The sequence below is a fragment of the Anser anser genome, assembly GCF_964211835.1.
Source record: "Anser anser genome assembly, chromosome: 9".
Classification (NCBI taxonomy): domain Eukaryota; kingdom Metazoa; phylum Chordata; class Aves; order Anseriformes; family Anatidae; genus Anser; species Anser anser.
The window spans coordinates 10,867,516-10,890,708 of record NC_139729.1 but is presented as its reverse complement, the minus strand read 5'-3'; the positions used below and the strand labels follow the sequence as shown (position 1 = coordinate 10,890,708).

The window sequence follows — 23,193 nt, the reverse complement described above, 5'->3', positions numbered from 1 at the left end:
ATTATAGCTGCAGGTCAGCTAGAGACTCCTTGATGTCTGAGAAAGGTCTCTTGTGTAAAAAAAAAATACTACCAAGCTGGGCAAGTGGTCTCAGTAGGTCAAGAAAAATATTGACCTTCTCTTCAAATTCCAGAGACATGAGGGATCTGAGAAGCAATGCAAGTTTTTTCTTCTAATAAAAGTTACACAAAGGCTCCCTTCCTGCAGTGGCCTACACCAGAGATTCCCCAAAGCAACTTCACACTTGGCTGTGGCTCTGTGGAGAACTGTCAGGGCAAAGGAGGCCTACACTAGCTGGTTAGCTTTCAGCTGTTCTGATACATAACTTCTTCTAATACATTTCCATACACACAGCTTTAAATGTATCCAGAAATTACCACTTGAACAAACAAGTCTCAGAGCCAGGGACTCAGTACTGCGAAGGCAGCAGCAGTTTAATCAGCTCAAGCACAGAATGAAATTTGGCTCCCATCCCTTTCACAGCTGCACGACCTTTCCTGCCCAGCTCTTGAGCATGGAGCCTGGGAATGGGGAGAAATGTTGTATGTGAGCAGAACACAATAGGAACATTGTTGTAGCTCCCATGAGGCAACAGCATTTCGGAGTATGCTTATATGCACAGTTTGAGCAGACATTAGTGCTCACTACTCTATTTTTTACCATGCTTTTTTCTTTGGAAGATTTTAAGCTAATAACTAGCAATGAAGACAGATTTTGGAGTTAAGATGTGGCAGCTCCCACTTTCAAACAGTAAATTACTCAAATGAGAGTTCACATCAAGAATATTTACTTTTATCCAAGGTACTCATTACAGTGCAGAAATAAGTGAAAGCTTGAGTTATTAATAGAACAGCGAGCTTTCAAGACCCTTCTTCAGCAGGAGGAATAGAAGTTTCAGCACCTTAGTTATTTCAGGAACTGTAAGACCATATATCAATTGAATACCAATAGGTTCACAAGTATTCCAATCTCAGTTTGGAGTATATGGAAGAAGCTGTGTTTAGGGGCAGCTATAGAAGTGATCATTTGCAGTGAACTTACAGCTACAGCAGAAGCCGGTCACCTTTTGCAGAGGATCTCTGCAACACAGTCAGATTGGATATTCACACTTACTGAAGTAGACCCAGTGGTTAACAATCCACTTCAGAAGATATTTTAAAGCAACAGTTATTTTAACGTACTAGTTCACTTAGTTTCCAAGCAGGTTTTTAAGTGAGCAGCTCCATCTTCTTCCTTCAAAATTTAGGTGAAAACACAGCATTTCAACCATTTCACATTTATGCTCTAGCTCTACCTGAAAGATGCTAACCATTGCTCACAGCAGGATCTAGAACCTAACAGATCAAAGTACTCGGGAAGAAAAAATTAGTACCACAAGTTGAGATGAACAGCAGCCCCCCCTCCCCCCCCCCCCAAATAAGAATGACAAGACTATTTTACTTTTGTAGCAAGGGAGCAAGGGGAACTGTCTTTTAGACCAGAAATTGACTAAATATTCAGAAAGATGTTTTTACAAGAACGATTAATAGCTGTATGTTCTTGCCCAGTTACAATAAATACTGCCAGCTGGATTTGGAGACTTGAAATAACATGAACTTTAAAGTTCACACACTGGACTAGGATTTTTTGTGCCATACAATTGGTAGCTGATGGATTCCAGTTGATAGATTCTCACTGGTCACTAGTCCTATTTAGAACTATAATCAGATTGAAGAAGGTAGAAATCCCCCCAGACCAAAGTTCTACAGAAAAAAAAGACTTCAGGAGAAAGTCTGATTCTATTTGTTTAGTCTACAAGAATGACCAGATTTTCTGAACTGATCACATTGTTTTTTCATTGGCACTTAATAGCCCTATTATGTCCAAAAATAAGGGTTGCCATTTTAGGTGTTTACACAATTACAGAAATTCTTATCACTGAAGAGATACTCTGGAGTTCATACCATAATGAGAAAGGCTATGCTAGGCGGCTATATCTTTACTGCTCAAGACTCCTCCATTTCTCCAGCGAAACTACTGGTCCACTCCTGGAATGAATTTTTTAACTACGCAATGCTACAGACATGTATTGAGATGCTTAATCCATCATTTATTTTTTTTAAACTGCTGATCAAAACCTATTTCACAGATCTCAGGATAACATTCCATAAATTTCTGGCCAAACGCCCTTAATACAGATCCAGCACTTTCTTCGCATTTTGGTTCTTGAACTGCACATCCACACTGCTATAATTAAAGCTGATTGGAAGAGGAAGCTGGATGGGGACAGGAATGCCTGCTCTACTTGCTTTGTGCAAGCAAGGAATCACACATCCAGGAAAAGCAGTTGATTGTTTCAAAGTCAGTGGGTGGCTCCTGCTAAATCTGTATTCCTTAGGGAAGATACTAAATCCCTATCCAGGACAGTGGCAGGTGGTGGAGCCGCATTGTTTCAAGATGAACTTACACGGGGAATGTTGCAGACTTTGGCTTCTGCAATCCTTTTCTGTAACCTGCTTCCTGGAGCTGTTCCAAGCTTAGCTACTGTATATTTAGCTATGGGCATGACCAAAGGTAGGCAGCTCAAACTATGAATTGTTGCAGGTCTTCAGACAGGTCACAGCAGAGCGGGTGCAGACTTGAGGATGCTGCAGTATCACGACAAAGCAGCCATCAAGACCCAATTCTACCTTTACACAGAAATCTCAGGAAATGCAGTGGAAGTGACCTGTGCCAACGACTTGTACCCTGCATAAAAGGCTAAGAGAACAGAACGAGTTACAAAGATTGAAACTACTTTTTCTGTACATGTACAGGTTGATTTACAACACAAAACTCAAACTGGACACAGAGGGAGAGCAGACAACAATTCAGACACTTCATAAAGATATCCTACCTCTAAGAAGAGGCTCAAAGCCAGGTAAACTGCCCCAGAGTACAGCCACATCATAATATATCAAACTTATCATTATTGCTGCAGGTCTTAAAGGTGGCATCACTTTAATTGTGATTAGTTTCTGTTTCAGACAACTCGTGCAGAACCCAAAACAGCCTGAGATGACAGTGACATAAGGACCGCTGCAGAACAACTGTGTTCCAGGACCACAGAACAGAGAAGGCCTTGAGTCACCTTTAGACCCTTTCAGCTACAGTTACTGGCTGGAGAAGTTACAGCTCATGTTCAAAACAGGATCTGGTCATACTAACAGAGTGCCAGGCTGCAAGCTGCGGAAAAATCTAAGATGTTCAACTGGAATACAGCTTTGACAAAAGCAAGATGAACTCCTAACCCTGCAGGGCAGATTTGCTTCCACACAAGACTTCTCTGAAGTAGTGCAACACACTAATACATTAACAGGAGATCCAGAAACCTAATACTGTAATGGTTTTTATTCCATTGATGATTTATTCTGTCCATGATTTCAAGCTTGCTCCATAGCCGTGATGTTTTTTTTTTAAACAGAGTTAAGGAACTTATGCTCCAGAAGGCCTACAAAAACAGTTTTTGTGGTGGAACACAACTCAGTTGTTGCCATTTGTCAGAGCTGAGCACTGGGACAACTGAAAACCAAAGTACAAGGAAATTGCTCAATTTTGTTGTATTTTTGAAGGTTACTCATCTAAACTGAAGACTTGAACAGCGCAATGAACTTGCTGTATTTCTGTTCCAATGCCCGGAACAAATACAGGGCTCTACTAATACATCTTTAACTCTCAAGTCGATGGGTCTCCACTTAGATACCCCACTACAAAAATGAAGTCTCAACTATTTTAATAAAACCTGTTCCCACAATTTCCTTAGAATTAAGGGAATACTACTGAGAGTTAGCAGTAATACAGCTAATTAACTAGGTTTTTCTGCCAGCACAAATGTCAAAACATCTGATACCTCAATTTTTGTCTGTCCTCCACAGCTATTCAGTAGATAATAAATTTAGAGAACTGAATTTTAAGAAGGTAGAAGTATATAATATTTTGTATTCCACAACTTAATGCATCTTCATGCTGTTATTGCTTTTAGTGATGAACTACTATTGCAATAGTTACACACTGTGCACCTTAAATATATATATGCCTATTAAAAACAAATGTTTTTATAACTTCTTAGTATTTGGAAAATGTCTATGTAGCTCATATTACTGATGCATTTTGTTTCAGCGCTATAACACGGGTTTGGACACCAGAACTATGTCGCCGAAGCAGTACTAGAACACCCTTTAAAAGTAAATGGGCAAGCAGCTACCTATCTCTGTTCTCTATACCTTTCACATCCTAAAGCAGGATGTTACTTTTCAATTTATCCTAAGTTATTCAGAAATGCATGTTTTTAAATATTTTGAATTAACATTTAGTTGCACACTTCCAGCTGGTCATGTCCATCAATACTCTCCTGAGTAGAGGTCTACTTATCCCACTACAGAAAAAAATAATAAAAATCTGCATGGTTTACAGAATCACAGAATCACCTAGGTTGGAAGAGACCTCCAAGATCACCCAGTCCAACCTCTGACCTAACACTAAAAAGTCCTCCACTAAATCATATCCCTAAGCTCTACATTTAAACGTCTTTTAAAGACCTCCAGGGATGGTGACTCAACCACTTCCCTGGGCAGCCCATTCCAATGCCTAGCAACCCTTTCGGTGAAGAAGTTCTTCCTAATATACAACCTAAATGTTCCCATTACACAATTTAATAGGAATTACCTTGTCAGCTTTGGGTTACAGATTTCCATTTTCTCTACTTTTCCAGTGGGCTGACTGAACTTGACCATAGTTACATATGGAAAATCTAAACCCAAATTTCTAAACTCCATAAAGGGGTATAGTCAAAAGGCTGCCCTCCTTGTTCTTCCAGAATACGCACTAAATTTATTATCAAATTTTTTAATCAGCACATTGATATGCAATGTAGGGAAAAACAGACTTCTATATATACTGCAAGCTGTTGTGGTTAAATAAAAATCACAGGAAGGAAAAGTCACAGAACCTTTCTTCCCACAAAGTACTAGATATCACCACCTCTTATTTACAATTTCTTTACAGACAAAGGTAAACAGAACAGAACACTGAAATAGCTCTTTTCAGCCAGAGAAGGCATACAGCACTTTTTGGACTGAGTGTGATGCAGCTATAGATAGATATAGGGGACAAATGAGGCATTAATTCTGAGTGCTCCACTGGTGACCTGTCCATTTTGTGCTATTTGTTATGAGGTTAGCATGAGGCTAAACAGAGGTTAACCTCTGATGTGCACACAGCATACAGGGTCTACTTCCTAACATCACTAAATCTGCACGGACAGGCATATGTTTCATTTCAAGCCAGAACATTTTCAGGACTCCTTTGCACTGCCACGTTGACTTATCCATTAAGATAAAGCAGAACTCCAGCTATACTTGCTTCACCTTGCTTTGAAAAGTCCACTTTGCTTTTTCCCTGTTCTTGTCTTTTATCTTAACTCTGCATAGTATTAGATGAAAGAGGGTTGGTAAAGAGAAAGAAAAAGTACAAATGTCTTGCTATGGTATTTTATGGTTCCTTTTGGCTAACAGAACACCACAAAGGAGCTTGATCACAGCTCAAGATCAAACCATGCACCTATTTAGGCAAATTTACCCAGAATCTCCACAATATATATTAATCATTAGAATTCAAACCCATAATCTGATCCCACAAGAAAGCCTATCCTGAACTAAAAAAGCAACACAGGAGAAGAGAAACAACTTGTTCACGCAGGTCACTTCCATCAGTTTTACTTTTTCTATTTAAGTTTTCAAGTAAGCTTTAAGTAAAATACACAGTTTAAAATGAGCACCTACCGCTATTACCTAGGTGCATGGAATATTAAGCTGCTTCAACATTAAGAATCTCCAGTGTTTTGCTTTCTTCAGGATATAACTTTTATATTCAACAACAGTCAGCTAGTACAAGGGTTTGGGGGTACATGACATGTATCTTAATTCCCCTAATTAAAATCAAGGAAGCTGCCCTACTATAAACCTTTGCCATCAGATGGCAAACTGTCCCTATTCCTAACAATATTAAAGCTTTTAAGCCATTCCACCCTGGAAAAATCTTTCCAAGTGAATAGTTAGGTTTTTGTTCACGCTTTAGTCAAGATAAATCATACATCCCTTCACAGAAAACAGATTCTGTAGTTTTCTGGTTTCACAGAAAGATAACAATGCTTTAGCTGCCAAACTAGGTTTTTAATCCAGTGACGCTCATTTCTAGATAAATCCTACTTCTGAAGAGTGATAATTCTCCCATTTACACAAATATAATGACAATCTCTGTAATCATTCTTACATCACACTGCATTAAGCAAGCAGAACCTTGTCCAATACATTAGTTCTGTACTTTGTGCAGTCACTTATACTTTTAAAAGTGAGTGACGTATTGCCCTATTAAAATCCTCCGATCTTTTCCCCAGCAGAGGTGTTTTACACATTTATATACAGAACATCATGGAAGCTAAAAGCCATAGGATACAAAATCCCAGGGGCTAAGTCATCCTCCTCATACCTATTAAGCAGTATTTTGGCATAACTGAATAGCTCGCTGCCACTGATGGAATCCCATCTGACTTCCCTGAAGTCATCTGAATCCCATCTGAAATACACATCTGACAGACAGGTACTAGGATGTTACATCATTTTAACCAAAACTTGGATTAAGTGGTCAAGGATAACATCTACTTCATGCACGTATGTTTAGTTTCAGCTCAGAGGATTCTTCGCAGATCTTTCAACAACTCTGACTGTAATGCAAACAAATTTGGAATAAATCAAAACTTTTATTGGATAATACTTAAATACCTAACACCCAACACCAACCACCTTATCTGATTTCTCCACACATGCTGAGTATAGTGAATCTCAGTAATTACAGAGTGAAAAGACAGGAGTGTCAAAAGATTTACAGCTCTATTTTTCACTTGCTTTCCCATTCTGATATTATGATCAGATTTGTGGATATTTCATTCTTAATCTCAGAAAGCAAGCCAGCTCCTGGTGTATCCCCTTTCATTATTACCATCTGCAGGATTTTGTCTGAACTAATGCTCAGGGGGGCAAATCCTCACCCAGAATAAAAGTAAGCTGCTGTTTAATGCTGTCTGGTCTGAATGACTAATCTCATACTGGAAACAAAATATGAAGATATGCAAAATCATGACATTCAATTCCATCTACTGCTGCATGATAAAGTAACATTCTACATAGCAATAGTGATTTCACAGTGATTTCAGTCTCCTTATTTCCTCCCAGGCAATCTTTGTGCCTTGTTAGAGTATGACAATTTTCATTCCAGTTATGCAGTGTCATTTCTGTACTTTACCTTACCTGTTCCCACTTGTAAAATATGCAACTTAGCTTTGATGTTATTTCAGCTTTGCAATAAAGTTGCAAAAGCTACCTTAAATTGCAGGATGCAACTGTTAGGTAATACCTTTAACACTATGTAGCCTTTTTGGTTATCCCCTTTATTCTTCAAAAACTCTTATTTCCCTAGTAGCCACAATGTCTTGTGTCAGCCTTAGAAGCCTTATACCTTATCACAATGCCAAATAAGATACTAGCGCTAAGGACTCAGCATCACTGCCTTATAGGAGCTCCCAAAAGCTATTTTCTGATTCAAGCTTCATGCATGAGGTTTTTTTTTTTTTTCCAGCTCATCACTGACTGTAGATTCAATCTGCTTGAGGGAATCATTTATCACCATACTTGATTCCCAGGTGCATAAGACATGCTAGTAATTCTCCATCTTGGCCATTTACTTCATTGCAATGAGACCAAAATTTTTATTTGTGGTGAATTCTGGTATGTAAAAGATCATTTTACACAGAAATGCTCAAGCTGCTAGCTGTATATCTCTACCCTTCACTTTAGCTTTTTTCTTTAGCCAATTCATCTGACTTAAGTAGCAGCACATGTATGCTGGTGCCACCTCATTAACTCACTAGTAGTAGACCAATTTAACCCCACCGAAGATTTGGCACACTAACTTCTATATTGCATCAACATGCATTTTCTCAGGCTGTAATGAATATATTGTGATTCACACAAACACAAGGAAAAAGCCAAGACAAATTTAGCCTGATCCTCACAAACAACACTAAGCTGTATTCAGGACAAAGCTACAAATATGGGTTGAAAACTGTCAGTTGCTTCCAGTGAAAACAGCTGGTAACAATCCTCCAGCATCTCTGAAAGTAGTAAAACCTAGAGCATCATCACAGCCAGCTGTTCACCATCTGGGATTTCTCTCACATTGGAAGAAACCTTTGGCTCTATCTGAGGTAGCTTTGCAGCTCCTTCAAGCAGATGTGCACAATCTAAAGCAAAACTAAGTTGCAGAACTCAAAGCAGATTTTTTTTTGTTTTTGGTCCACAGCTTAGCTTCCCCAGGTCTGTATAAGTAGCTCAGTGACAGGTCTAGTGTGCTGGGTCTGGCTGGGATGGAGTTAACTTTCCCTGCAGCTTCCCATGCAGTGCTGAGCTCCGCACTCGTAGCTAGAACAGCAGTGGTATCACACCAGTGTCGTGTCTATTGCTGCACAATACTGGCACTGCATCAGGACCCCCTCCAACCCCCCAAGAGCCAGCAGGCTGGGGGTGGGCAAGTGATGGGGAGGGGACATCACCAGGGCGGCTGCCCTAAATCCACCAAAGGGATATTCCATACCGTATGGTGTCACACTCAGCAATAAAACGTGGGAAAGGGGAAGGAGGGGGGGACTCTCGTTGTGGAAGCGTCTGTCCTCCCAAACAACTTCTATGCATACTGAGGCCCTGCTTCCCAGGTCGTGGCCGAACATCGCTCCTTGATGGGAAGTAGAGAGTAACTGCTTTTCTCTCTCTGTGCTCCCGCGTGGCCTTTTTTTTCCCTTTTCCCTTTAATTAAATCATCCTTATCTCGACCCTTGAGCTCTTTGTGTCGTATTTTCTTCCCCTTCCTCTTTGAGGAGGGGGAGTGAGAGTGGCCGTGGTGGAACTCAGCTGCCCACCCGAGTAAAACCACCACATCTAGACTCTGCTCCACTAGCTCTTTCTATCTGCTCACCTTTTATCCTGTCACCTGCATCCCTCCCCTCCTCTGCACTACTCTACATGACCAGAACAGTAAGGTTGTCAAGTTTAGCCTCACGGAATCTTTCTCAAGCAGATAGTCAGGTATGAAAAACCAAGTGCTGTTACATTTTAGCCAAACCCTATCTTCCCTTGCTCACAAGAGAAGTATCAGCAGTAATAACCAATTATCAGCATCAAGAATAATAAGTACACTACTGATGTGCATATACATACATATCTTCCTACTGTGTATAAATTTCCTGCACAATACATTAATTTCAGTTTTCCTATGCTTTACTGTTTGTTTTTTAACAGTTGCAGAGAAGTGGATAAAATACCAGTGTTGAGTATTTGCCTGATAACTTATTTAATTTCAGTGGTTAAGGGGAATAGTGCATGGCTTCCTAGACAATACTTCCATCAAATTGCTTCTGAATCAGTCTGATGTCACCCTGAGTTAACGTGTTCATAATGAATAATGCACTAGGAAAGGTTGATTTTCCAGATACAACAAGGATACAATTTTAACTTGGTATCAGCACTGTTTTACTTTTCAGTATCTTCACACAGTTATTTCTGCTGCTGCAGCATCACTAAGCGAAAAGAAAAATATTTGTCGCAAGACAATATATTCAGCCTTTGAAAGCCATCGCCTTTGAAAGTTTGCGGCTTGAAAACTAGATACACAAGGCCATGTGAGCTAAGAATTGACTGGAGATGCTTCTAGTCATGGACTTTATGCATGGAAGCCTGTACCACCAGACCACCTAACGCAAATCACAGCTGTTCCTCCACACTGCTGCAAACCCAAAACACAACTTGGCCTGTTTACAGTTTCCCTATTCATCAGTTAAGTCTGACCTGAAACTAACACATTGCAGGCTAATCATCTTCAAAGGTGCTCCACAGAACCCAACATTTCATTCATCATTGCCTGGAATTAAGCACTTTTTATTCAGACTGGCTTTGTATCAGTGCAATGCGTTACAACAAGGGGCAGTAGCTAATGCTTTAAGCACTAGCTTGAATAAAGGTAGGTGTTTTTTCTGTCACAAGTTCTAAGCAGTTAGGAAAATTTAACAGCAAATTCCACTACAACTTAAACCGAAGTGGAGCTTCCATGATCTGATAGCTTTGGGGTCAAAATTCTTGATGCGTGTGCACTAGGAGTAGACTGGAATAAATTCATATCCTACTTCATTATCTATTCATATCTTACTGAACAAATTTCTAACAAGTATCTTCTAACAAAGATAATTGTAAAACCGAGACATCTGCTATTTGCCTATGGAAGTATATTGGTTTTGGAAAGAACAGCAGCATGACAGAATTGTCTTTACTATGGCAATTGTTTAGCACACAACTCAAGCAGCAAATTTCCAAACAGTGCTCCTAGATTAGGAAGAGCTTGTCAAGAAAGCACTTCAGTCCGCCTTTGAACCAAGCTATTTCTGGCTAAAAATACTATTTACGAAAAAGCATAAAAAACCAGCATCACTAATTAGGTACCATAGAAAGCAAGTTGAGACCATGTGTGTCTTGAAGTTTTATTAACAGCAGTCACGGCTGTCTTAAGAAAATGTTGTAATTGTCGTTGATGGCTAGCTCTTAGTACCTCAGCTTTAGGGAATAGGTAGGTGGTAAAAAGACTGCATGAGTGCCTGAGCATCCAGGATACGTGATTCTAGCTAAATACTACTTGGTAAGGATGTGGGAGGAACGACAGTCCCAAACACAAGCCTTGTAATCAAGCGGACAGGAAAGCATTCCTGTGGTGCAATAGCCCAGCCCCAAGTTTCCAGCAATTGATAAATCCTTCACTTCCCTCAAAGTAAGAGTCTTCCTGCTGCCCTCCATTTCCTCTGCAACTCTAGGGGAGATTCAGCTTCTTGCCATTCGTTAGCATGCTGAGCTTCTCAACTCAAATGAGAAGTTAACTGACAGAAGGAATCGTGTTAAGCCATTCTAGGCAAGGTTTTCATTACAAAACCCAAACTGCCCCACAGAAGTTAAATCCTTCCCCAAAACAATTCCTCTGTGCCTCAGAAAGGCACAAATCAGTATATGGACTTCATAACTTGGTACAGACTGTCTACAGGTACACTCCTTATCACTCAGTTTTGAGTCTGGTCTTTTAGCAACTTACTGTGATATATTAAAAAGAAACTTGCTCCAGAAAGAAGCGAAAGCATTAATTTCACATATATCTGGCTGCCATAAATAACTGAATAAACGAGATTTTAGAGGACACTACCCTAACCAAGTACTGCACACCCCAAAATAAACTTGTATACTTTCTGCATTTCAATGAAGAATGGAATTATTTACAGCCATGCAGCAGCAGGAAGTCTAACGGGGCTGTGATCACACATTTATGATGCAGGCTTTCAAATGGTTATTTCCCTTTGGAACAAAGACCATTCACGGAGGCCCAAACAACAATACAGTTCTATTCTATACTCCACTATGATTTTTACTTAAACCTTTTACCTTAGACATCTCCAATCTGTTTTTCACAAAGGGGGAAGCATCTATAGCTTTTATTCTGACCCAAGGTCAATCAGGGCCTTGTTAATTCTCTGAATACTCAGAAACGCTATTTATCAGGTGTAGTGTACCTCCTAGAATACTAGCTACATAACACAAGGCAGAAGACAAATCTAGTATTTCCATAATAAAGCAATCAAGCCATTTAAGCAAATGGAAATAGCTGCAGAAGAACTGTGTAGCATAGGCTACAGCATCAAGCAGAATACAGAAGAAACCCTAATTTATATGCTAATTAACCCATGTGCAAGAATTACAGGGTTAATTAAGCATCTCATCCCTCCCACAAATTTATCTGCAGCAGACAGGTAAGACAAGAAAGAAATCTTACTATTTGATTAAATTATCCATAAGCCATAGTCATTCTGGGGCCTCTTCTCTAAACAAACCCAAGTTAACAGTATTTACTTCAAAACATCAGGATATCCCAAGTTCTGGTAAAGATTTTGGAAAACATTTAATCTCAGATTGAAAACAGGATGGATTCTGCATTTAGATTACATCCATTTTTAGTACCAAACATGAAATATCATTTGATAAAGAAAAGTCACTTCAATAGTCACACAGTAAATACTTCTCTCACAAACACAAACTCCTAATCAATTTAGAAATAACTAGCATGCAAGAAACCCATTAAGTTTAAATTAAATTCTTATTTTCAAGCACAGTGTGACCATGTCTCAGCACAGAGGCTTTTTACCTCATAATTCTTTTTAGCTCTATTGTTAATTATCCTGTGCATTGTCTGTGACACCACCCCACCTACTTCAAAAGCAATATTCTCTACTTAGAGTCAAGCAACTACGTTGCAAATGTTAAGAGGAACCCATATGTAGATGAGATTCTTGGCTATCCTAATTTTTTTCTTTGAAAACTGGAAAAAATCCTTAGAGTTAAATTTACTATTGTCTTTATACAAGTATTGACTTGAAGAAACATCAACAGCTGCTTTAACCTTAAGACGTAAAGACTACAGAATGGCTTCTTAGGGAAGCACACAGAAGCCTTTGTGTTGGGAGCAGCTCTCAGGCACACCTCTAGCTGGCAGGGCCAGTGAGTAGCTCAAAGCCTCCAGTATAAAGGCTATCTTGGCAAGTTGGCCAAGACCCTGGCTTTAAAAAGCTAGAGACAAAAGTTAGTTTTCCAAAGACTGTCCTGCAGAAGAAGAGAAAGTGGTGCTGGTCTTTCATGGATTCCAAATCCACACATTCAGGAGGATATTTTTGACCTTGCTAGAATCCTGCACCAGAGCAGGAGGAGAAAACTGATTTTTTCTGCTGAGATGAAACAGGCTATCACTTTAGAGACTGCAAGAAATCACATTTCGGTATTTCCTTCAGATGTAGAAATGACTCTTCCATGCTAATTGGGATTAAATATTTCAACTTTCATCTTTAAGAGAATCATGCTGAGAACACACACACACACAAAAAAAAAGATCAGTTTTAAAAGGCATAACAGTTCATCAGACATCTTTCCAATGATTTAGTAAACTCTGAATGTAGCTTCCAGCATCAAATACATATTGGAAATGCAGGAGCATCTAACACAGAAAGACAACGCAACAGAATCTTCCATAACTGCTTGTGGAGAACAGTCCTGGCACAGGTTATTTCCCTATTGTTACAGGCAGTAATAAAATATATTTGAACTGTTCTTATAAACCTGTCCTCACAAGTAGGATGTAGAAAAATACACAAAGCATGCATGAAATAAGTTGGATTTTAACAATAAACAGTGATTTGTTCAGAGCTAACCTACAAAATATTGCATGGCAGTTAGAAGTTACTATTTCATAATATATTGTATTAAGTTGCATGAGTTTTAAGATGCTCAATACATCAATATAGTTGGTCAGCACTGTCACCTATGACATCAAATAGAGATGCATAGTAGAATGTTCTATTAAAAGCTTAAGAAATTAAGGGCTTCATTGGGATCTGGTGATACTGAAGTAAGGAAGTTTTTTGTTACCTTTTCTGCCATTATCTAGTCCCAGTGGCTACATTATGTATTGATTCTCATTTTTGAATATTTGCTTTGTTAACTGTCAGTTTTGTAGAGTCCAGCTGAGATATCTCCTCGTTTGCTATCTGAAATAATCACTATCTTTAAGCTATGTTAAATGATTTTTCAAATTAGGCTTTGTAAATCCTTACTTACTATCAGTCCATGTTTCTGAGCCAAGTGTAACACTAGCTGTTCTTGTATACTCTGTCACAGGCACATACTAAAGGATTCATCTTGGCACAGACTAGGTCGTATGCTTCTATGAAGCCAGTTTGCTACTTTTACATGGTTCTCTTCATATTGGGGGCTGGCAACCCACTTTCTTCAGACTTAGAATCAGTCTATTGAAAGAGCAAGAGACAGAACCATCCGACTGGAACACCTGTGTGATTTAACCTCAACATAATGAGGTCAGCAATAGTTGCTCAGCAAGCTCAAGATTCCTTTCTGCATTCTGTCATCCACTTAATTTTCCAAATGTGCTATGTATTTCCCTACGCTGCGTCCTCACCAGCTACTCATCACAGTTGATTTAATCCAAAAGGTGTTATGACGTTAGAAATCCTTGTTAGGTTTCTTGTATTTTCTCTAAGAATTATGCTCTGTAGTAAGGAATCAAATATTTTCCACTGCTGTCCAGTGGAACAGTTCCTTAAATAATTTGCCCTGAGCTTTAATCCTCAATCAATGCTGTCTCCAGAGAACAGCCTTATTTGAGAGAGTTCACCCTGCAGCTACTGGCTCCCAAAGTGACTCAGAGATCAGTATCCTCAGAATCTAACACTCAAACTATACCATGAACTGTGACACCTGACAAACTCACTGCCTCCAAAAGAGTTAATGACAGAAAAATACTGAATTGAAAATCCCTATCCTTTGGACTAAGCCTGATGGAGAGATAAGACTTATTTTAGGAGCAAAAGAGTCAAGACACAGCAGGCTAAACCTCTCATAGTATTTTTCTGTCAGCACTTCAGAATTCGCTAACATTTATCTACCCATTTTATAGGGCTCAGCCACTTCTCAGAGCTCCCCCATAAGCCAGCCACTTTAATGTTAACCAAATATTGAACTTCCTGCAAGTCAGTAAAAACATTTATTGACTAAGTTTCAGTCTATAAACACATACAATTAGAGGACTTCTGTTATAAATGAGTGACAAAGTAGAAAGAAATACAGTAGTTAAGTGATTTGTTTGGCAGTTAACTTAAAAATCATAAATAATCCTCTAGCATTACTGTTGCATGCACACTTCCTAGCAAGGAGACCCAGGAACATTAAGTAGCACATATGCCCACTGAAATAAATTTTATATAGTATTAAAATACAGAAAAATGCATTTACAAGGCCACACCAAGTTCTACTCTGCAAACTTTAGCAAGTACTCTTACATTCTTACTAGCATACTCACTAGTAAGCATACTTACTAGTCCACCTAAGCCTTTATCATTTATATTACATGAACAGATTTCTCAGATTAGAACTCCACTAGCCTATACCAGCAGCAAGATTCTCCATCTCTTGATGTTCAACCTCAATGTGAAATTTGAGAAACCCGTGAAGGGTCCTACCTCAGTTTAACAGGTAAGAAACAGATGTGGAAAACCACATAATCTAAGGTCATAGAAGGCACATCTAACAGAACCACTACCATATCTGTTATGTTTAGGCAAGGGTTAACATGGCTTCCTTCCCCGCCGTGAAACCCCAGATATCACATTCCCAACTGATCCTCTCTATCAGTACTTGTTAAAGCAAGTTTTTCTCTACAGTTGAAAGCATCTCTACAAATAAAAACCAAAGCCCTCTATTAAAAATGAAAAATGAAGTTATCTTCTGTTGAAGCGGATTTTGTGCTGTGAAATCAATCAGGAGTGAAGTTGCATTTGATCAATTCAAGAAGCTACAGCATGCTTGTAAAACCATAGGGAAGCATTGCTCCTTAAAGCATGAGCACACGTATCTACGCTCAGATATTTTTAATGACTAGAAAACCATCTCCAATAATTTTAGATTTCTTCCCCTCTGAAGCCACAGGTATCCTCATGGCCCTACTCCAGACCTGCTCTAACAGGTCCATGTCTGTCTTAAGCAGGGAGCCCCAGAGCTGAACGCAGCACTCCACGTAAAAACAAACAACACAAACTGCTATATATCCCAGTTTTTAAAGCTTCATATTAGACTTAACACTTCAAATTAAGATTCTGAGAAGCAACCCGTACTGTGAAAGTCTGCTAGAACAAATGAGTTCTCACTACAGACTCAGGAGTTTAGATTGTTCTATAACGCATCTGTTTCAGCTTGGCTGTAAAGGTAAAAGAAAATACATTCCCTCCCATTGCCACTTAGTTATATCATCGCTCAACCATTACCCCCAGCCAGCTGAAACTAAGCTTGGCTTACACAACATTTCATTAAACTCTTCTGCAGTTACTTATTATGTTTAGCTACAGTCTTTGAGAAGCATTATGCCAGCATGATGCTGCTGAACTACACCAGAAACCTCACTTGTCAGAATAAAGGTACAAAATTGTATCTGACCTACAACAAGGGTCAGACTTCGGAGGGGCCAATCTACAACCAGTTACTGCCTCCTCATTGTGAGCTTCACAGCATTTGCGTGCATGAAGGTGAACTATAAACTGAAATATTTTTAGGGCATACAGCCAGAAAGTACTTCTTTGGGTAAGGAAGCATTACACTGAACTTCTGGAGCAGTACAGTAGAGAAATCAGAATGGGATCAGTACATTCTTAAGGCTGTAAAGCATAGGATTTTATTTCTTGAAAAACAAACTGGTTTCTTCTACTGATAAGCATGTGTTACCTGCCTTTCCTTATGGAATTGATGAAGTTTAATGTCAAAAGAATGACTACATATAACAACTACAGGAAAACTATAGTTCTATATTCCTGATGATTATAAGGTTCATAATGCATCTCGATGATTAATTTTTAAATTGTATACATGATTAAAATAGCTCTAGCTTTAAAATCCCGATGAAATAATTGAAGTAATTAAAAATTACACCTACTTGAAGACTCAGTCAGTAAAAGCATCTTTAATCATAATCAAAACATTTTCTTCCCTGAAGAAATAGTCTGTTCTCCATTTTACAGCGTTCTTTGGTAGCCTCCCATTCATTTTCTTCAGACAAAGATTTAGAATAAACCTTGTCAGTGGCTGGATAGAACACATTAAGAATGATTTTACATAGTTAATAAAAAGCAGTATCCCATTCCTGGTATTCAGAACTCTTTTCAGTTGACCTTATTCCTTAAGCCTGCTTTTTTCCTTGTTTCTTAAAAGGCCTTCTAAAAATAACTGTATCAAGACACTTGTACGCTTAGAAAAAAGGCACAAATTTCATCATACAGTGTACTACAAGCCAGTCTATCAGAATGTTTGCTCTGGAACTGTCAAAGACTGATTAACAGTGTTGAAAATCAAGATCTTGAACACCTTCTCAAGCATAATCTCCTTCTGACAAAGACACAAATGGAATAATATCATTTAAGACAAACACAAAATTCTGGCCTTTGGTAATTGTTAGAAAAACTTCAGAAAGATTACCACAATCAAGACAGATGGCATGAAAAAGCAGACCAGAGAAATGTAGTTTTCATACGGAAGACCAATATTTCGTGTTACACTTTGAAGTTCAAAAGCTTCCATACCTCCATTTTTCAATTTCATCCTTCCTAAAGATGTCAGCTTCTTGCAGGTTTTCTAAATTGTACTAGAATATAAGGGTGCTGGCCAAATCACCATGTATTTATACTGGATGCAAATGTCCTATCCCAATGTTTAATCAAAAATTGCAACAAGACAATATACGAAGTGTTTTAATGTATTCAACTTCAGAGCACTCAGTCTAGCTCTCCTACACTCAAATTTAGAATTATCTCTGGAAGACTTAAGTTGGCCAACATTTCTGAATAAAACCCAAACCACAAAAAAAAAGTGGCACCCTCACACAAAGTCACTTCTGCGTCAGGTTGCATTTTTCATGCCTCAGGTATACCATTCAACTCCAAAGCTATCGTGATTTTTCTAGAAGTCCGAGTAACCATCTCTTGAATACTGATAAATGCCAACTGCAGGCATTTCCATTGGTCCTTAAAGCAAGTTTTCCCAGATTTTAATGCTGTACCTAAATCCCCTCCCACAAATCCCTTATGGAAAGTCATCATTAAGCTACACCAGAGTCATGCTGCCCCATCCTCTCAGGCTGGCATTTCTCCTGTTAATATGTAGAAAGTCTTCAGTAACAGGCTTCAAGAACTGGGAAAGTCTCTGAAACCAAATATACAGGCTGTAATGCAATCAATCACTTGCTTTTCATAAAACTTACAAGGCTGTCAGAAAAGCAGCTTTAGTTCTCAGGCAAGAATATTTGCTATATGATCTTGCTGGAAAAACTGTTTATAAACACAGAAGCCTTAAGTCCTTCACATTTCAAGTTCAGTTCTTACATTACATGTGTTCTGGCTCAAACTTCCAAATTCCTGAAATACATGATCATCCATTGGTACCCTCTCTTCAGGGGCCTTAACAAGCATCAAGAGAAGAACTTAACCCAGCAATAACTCATGGTACTGTTAACACTAAACCACTTTTATAGTTGGAGATACAGAACGGAGTGGTACATATTACTCACTCATATGAGACTGAAATCACATTGGAGGACCTGGATATCTGGTAGTTCTCCAAAAGAATAAGTTAAAAGTAGAAACATATATCATTAATAACATCAAATGCCTAAGGCCCCACTCAGGGCCTGTGAGAATTTCAAAGTATTTTTCTTCAGACTTGCACACGAGGTTAAACAATGCCCTAGGCACTTCCTTTTCAAGGATATGATATCCTTACTATGAAAAGTTAACTCCCATGAATGTCTTTACTATTACTTAGAACTAAATCAGAAAAGCTGAAATCCTCACTTACGTTATACACCAGTAGATTTGTGGTCTGAAGACAAGGGATTCAGAACCTCCAATCCCATCAGGGATAAGCAGTTATGCACTTATACCCAATAGTTTCAAGCTGAGTTTAAGCTATCATAGCATACATTAGAATAAGACGACACATTCTTTAATTGAGGCAACTGTTTTAAGACGGATTAAATGCAGCTAAATAAAGATTCACCAAACCCAACTTTAGCTTTTTTTTTCCTTTAAGACATGCTAGACAGCCCTTTCTAAGGAATACCTTTACAAACCAAGACACCCCCTTAGAATAGGTCATGCCAAAAACACTCAAGTTGCATTTACATTAATGTTTCAATAGCAATGATTTTTCAGGCTGGATCTACAATTTATTTATTTATTTTTTTTTTCTTTTTTCCCAGGCTTGTGAATGAAGTCATTCACCAGACCTGTGTGGAGATTTCAACAGCTTTGAGGAAACATTACGGATGATGCGTAAGCCTGTTTAGTTTTTCTCATTGGATCCCTTTCCTCCCCACCATAGTGACATTTAGAGAAGCAAAATAAAAATACACTTACTATTTTGCGCACAACACATTAGTTTTTGCTCCCTGGAGTCTAATGCTTTTGTCCCTCATTGACAGGTTTTTCATTCAATTCTTTTAGGTGCAAATGAGGCACAGCAGTCTGCCAATAGATACAGAAGTGCTATCAAATTATGCAATCCTATATCACTTAAGACAAACAAAATCGCTGCGAAATTTCAGTTGTGTCATGCAAGTTATAGTAGTAGGGGCCTAACTAGTCTCTAATTGCAAAAGCTCTTGATTATTTCCTCAACTGTGCCATGGCTGGATGCTGAGTTTGATTACAAGAGGGTAAGTGAGAAGGAAATTAATTTACACAGAAGTAACTATTATACCAAATAGAAGCATTTATTGAACAGATACTGAAGGAGGGATCTTCAGCTCATGCTTAACAATGCTAAATTGTCACTGAGAAGTAACAATTTAGTGTACAAGTTTAGCAAGATGAGATTCTTCTGTATTTCCTTTTGAAGGAATGGGAAAAGGAAAAGCTTTTCATAGAAGGTTTGGTCTGAACCTTTCCCTGCTCCCCACTCTTTTCTTCCAGGCAGGATGCTGCACAGGGCAGATGCATGTTCTAACAGCTAGAAAACACCAGAGATGAGCTCCACAAACCATGCAAGTTTTGAAGTCGGACAGTAGCCCCCAGCCATGCAGTGGTGTACTGCTTGCTGCATAAGTAAGTTGCTGTCAGTAAGAAGTCTCCAGACAATCCTTCCAATTTCCCACTTAAGGAAGACTTAAATATTAGGATAGGTTTTTAGATGCAAGTCATGGTTAAGAGGGGTCAGTTATTCCTTATGACAGTAGTTTGCTATAAGTAGTATTGAATTACAAGTAGAAAAGCACTGTGTGAGGCAGATCTGAGTAAGAAACTTGACCTTAACCAAACAGAATGGATGTAGATGGATGTAGATTCTGTAGAATCATCCACATACTGTTTTCCCTTGCTTATTTCTGACTCTAAAGAGCTGCTGTTCTTCACTCAAAAATATAAATAATAAAGCAGATCTAAAACATACAGAACAAGCAAAGTAGGTAAGTTGATATTGCCAGAGCAACTTTAACTTCTGAGCTGCAGGGAATACCAGTACCTGACCTTATCATCTGACTTCATATTGAATAACTACTAACAAAACCACAATTCTAAACAAGTGCATAATTTGATAGTTAAGCTATAACCAGCAATATAACAGCAAAAATATACAATAACAGTTCATTTAATTTAGATGCCTAGTTATTTTTTGTATTGTAAGATTTTCATATGATTATATTAAAATATATATATATATGTAAACAGTTATTTAACAATAAACCTTAATCTGTCCTGATTTTTATTTATTCCAATGTTGCAGACAGCGAGAAGAAGCTCGTTTACCTTTACTGAGAGCTGGTATTACTTTTGAGAAACCTCTCTAATAGCTCTAGCTTCCCTAATGAGAAGAAACAACTCAGTAACTTCTGCTAAGAACTTTTAATTACCTTTTAAGAGTATTTCTCAATATTTTAACATAGCTGTAGACTAAGAATGAAGAAACCGCGTAGGAGCTTGTATTATCTTTGAGAAACCTCTCGGACGTGGTTGCAGCTTGCCGAGGCCTGGCTCGGAGCTCCCCGCAGCCCAGGCCCGAGCCCAGGCCCAGCACCTCACGCGCCACCGTGTGCTCTGCAGGCCGGGCGCGGTGCTCGCTGCCCGGGTGCTGTTGCCTCGTGAGGAGGTCGGTGGTGTCTCCTGCTGGCTGTCACTGTTTCTAACGGTGGGTGTTGGGGGGCTCTGCTGCTGCTGAGGTAAGCTGTATCAGGGTTGGGGTGTTGCAGAAGGCTGCTCTGTCTCGGCCTTCGTCATGGTCGCCCCAGCGGCAGCCTCCTGTTACCCTGAGGGAGCTGCGTGCTGTGGTCACAGTTCTGTGTGGGGGTCTTGTGCTTTTATTAACTGTGGTTATCAAGGAGAGGGTTCAGATTTACAGTTCTAGAGGGGTTATAGCTGGGGAGGAGGTGGTAATAGAGGAGATAGCACTATAAACCAGTATTTAATTTAAGGTACTTTGTGAGCTACCCCTGAGAGCTGCACGGCCAAGGTGCAGAGCAGTCACTTTCTGTGGTCACATGTGGCTTTTTCCGAGGTAGGTGGGGGGTTTTCTCTGCTGCTGAGGTAAGTTCCAATGTTCTTTGTTTTGGATGATGGAATGGGGTTTAATTAGTGTTATTTACTTTACCTTGAGCTGCTATATTGCAGGCAACGTAACAAGGAGCAGTGGCTGAAACACTATAATGTGAGGGCATTTTAGTTAGTATTTTCTGCCTCTTACCTTTTCCTGTTACAGTATTTGATGCTTTTTCAATTTTACTGGGTAGCATAGTAGTGTAATTCTTTACACCTAGCTTTGTAAATTGTTGTCATAATGTAGAAGTAACTATTTCTTTTCCCCATACAGAAAGTTACAGTGATTAAGAGCTTCTGTTTCTTTAATATTTTTTTTTCAGGTTTAGGCCTTTAGGTTGTACTTGGATCAGAATTTCCAAGCTTCTCTTGGGTTATGAAGAGCTGCAGGTGACAATGCTGCAGTTATCTGGCTAAAAGAGTATGGAACTTGCAGTGTATTTTAGCTAACTTCTTCTGTGAAAGGAGGTGGGCCAAAGGGAAGAAATAAAACATTAAAATAATAATAATTTAAATCAAACTAGTAACAGGAATGTTTTTCCTTAGCACTATACTTAGTTTCTTTGTGTGGATTAGATGGTCTTCTGAGGTGCCTTTATTAAATGTAGGTTGACTAACCGCAGTTGCTGCCACATGATTTGAATACATTTCAGCGTGTCACTCAAATTAGAGCACTCATAATTTTCCACTTACTGTTGTGTAACTTTTCTGCTTTTCTTCTATCCAGTTACACAGTATAAAGCATATCTATAATTCTCTATTGTACTGACTAGTTAGATGGTCTACACATCTAATTCTTGGTCTTACAAACTACTGAGCATGCCAGATTTAATAAACCATGCGTTTTGTATTACTTGTTTACCCACTATAGTTACATATGCATATGAATAATCTGCTAAACTGAAATCACATTACTAGGTAATCCGTGTGTAAACACCTTTTCAAAAAGCAGTAGATGTTGTTTGCTACTATTAATTTGTGGACGAGTTACTGAACACTTTTGATTAGATCAGCTAAGTAATTTTAATATCTTTGTTAATACCAAATGATGTAGTTTTGCTATGGTAAGCAATATGTTTTAAATGAATGTTTGGGAGATCTTTACTCCCTCTGCACTAAAACATAGAGCAATCATATCCAAACTTATGCATCTTTTTATCTTCTAGTTCATGGGTGTTCTGCTTGTAAAATTGATAGTGGTTTCCGCAGTGCAGCTGCATGTTTCTGGCAAGTTATAATTTCTGCACTGACAAAACTTGAAAACAACGATGTGTGCTCAGTAATGTTAGCCACATAAGTATTCAAAATACACAAATGATCTAAAACATAATAGAAATGGGGTGAAGGGGGTTGGAGGGAAAAGTCTGCTCTTTTTCTGTGTATTACATTTTCAAATGTCTGTAATAAGGAGGGCAAAAACCAAGTCTGCATCAGATGAGTTATCTTAAATGAAATTGTAAATGATACTCTTTTTTGAATTAGTGAACGACTATAGAATGTGTACATGACTGCCAGGTGTCTGAAATGCTTGTTAGTACCTAGCAAAGATGATTTTCTACCTTATTATAATACATTTGTGTAACTTCAGGAACTCAATCGTTTTCATAAATATCAGTAATATCAGTTAATATCTTAAAATACTTTAAGCGGTGGTTGGGTTACCTCCCTTTGAAAAATGTAGTTGTGTTGATTTTGAAGTCCTAGGCATCTAGAGAGTCCTAATGCTGCAGAAGCTATGAAAACTATTTGATTCTATTGGATGGAGCAGAATTGTCTCAAGTTTTGACCTATTCTGTTGTTAAGCTTGTGAGCAGTGTCTGTTATATGATGTACCGGTAATAGTGTGAAAATTGCATTTTAAAGCTTCATACAAACAGATGAAACTTTAAAAAAAAGGGGGGTGTAGTCTT

General features: G+C 38.7%; 1 long non-coding RNA gene across 6 annotated transcripts in view; it reads right to left on the bottom strand.

The window, feature by feature from the left end:
- Positions 1-20,743, bottom strand: part of LOC310904517 — a 60,136-nt gene extending 39,393 nt beyond the window's left edge. For 5 of the 6 annotated variants that reach the window (XR_014588408.1, XR_014588409.1, XR_014588410.1 and 2 more), the window contains exons 1-3: positions 20,605-20,743; positions 19,115-19,222; positions 16,642-16,790 (exon numbers count right to left, since the gene is read on the bottom strand). This is a non-coding gene — a long non-coding RNA (uncharacterized lncRNA). The remainder of the gene's footprint in view (positions 1-16,641; positions 16,791-19,114; positions 19,223-20,604) is intronic. The other variant, XR_014588413.1, reaches the window with a different exon arrangement.
- Positions 20,744-23,193: the final 2,450 nt, after the last annotated feature.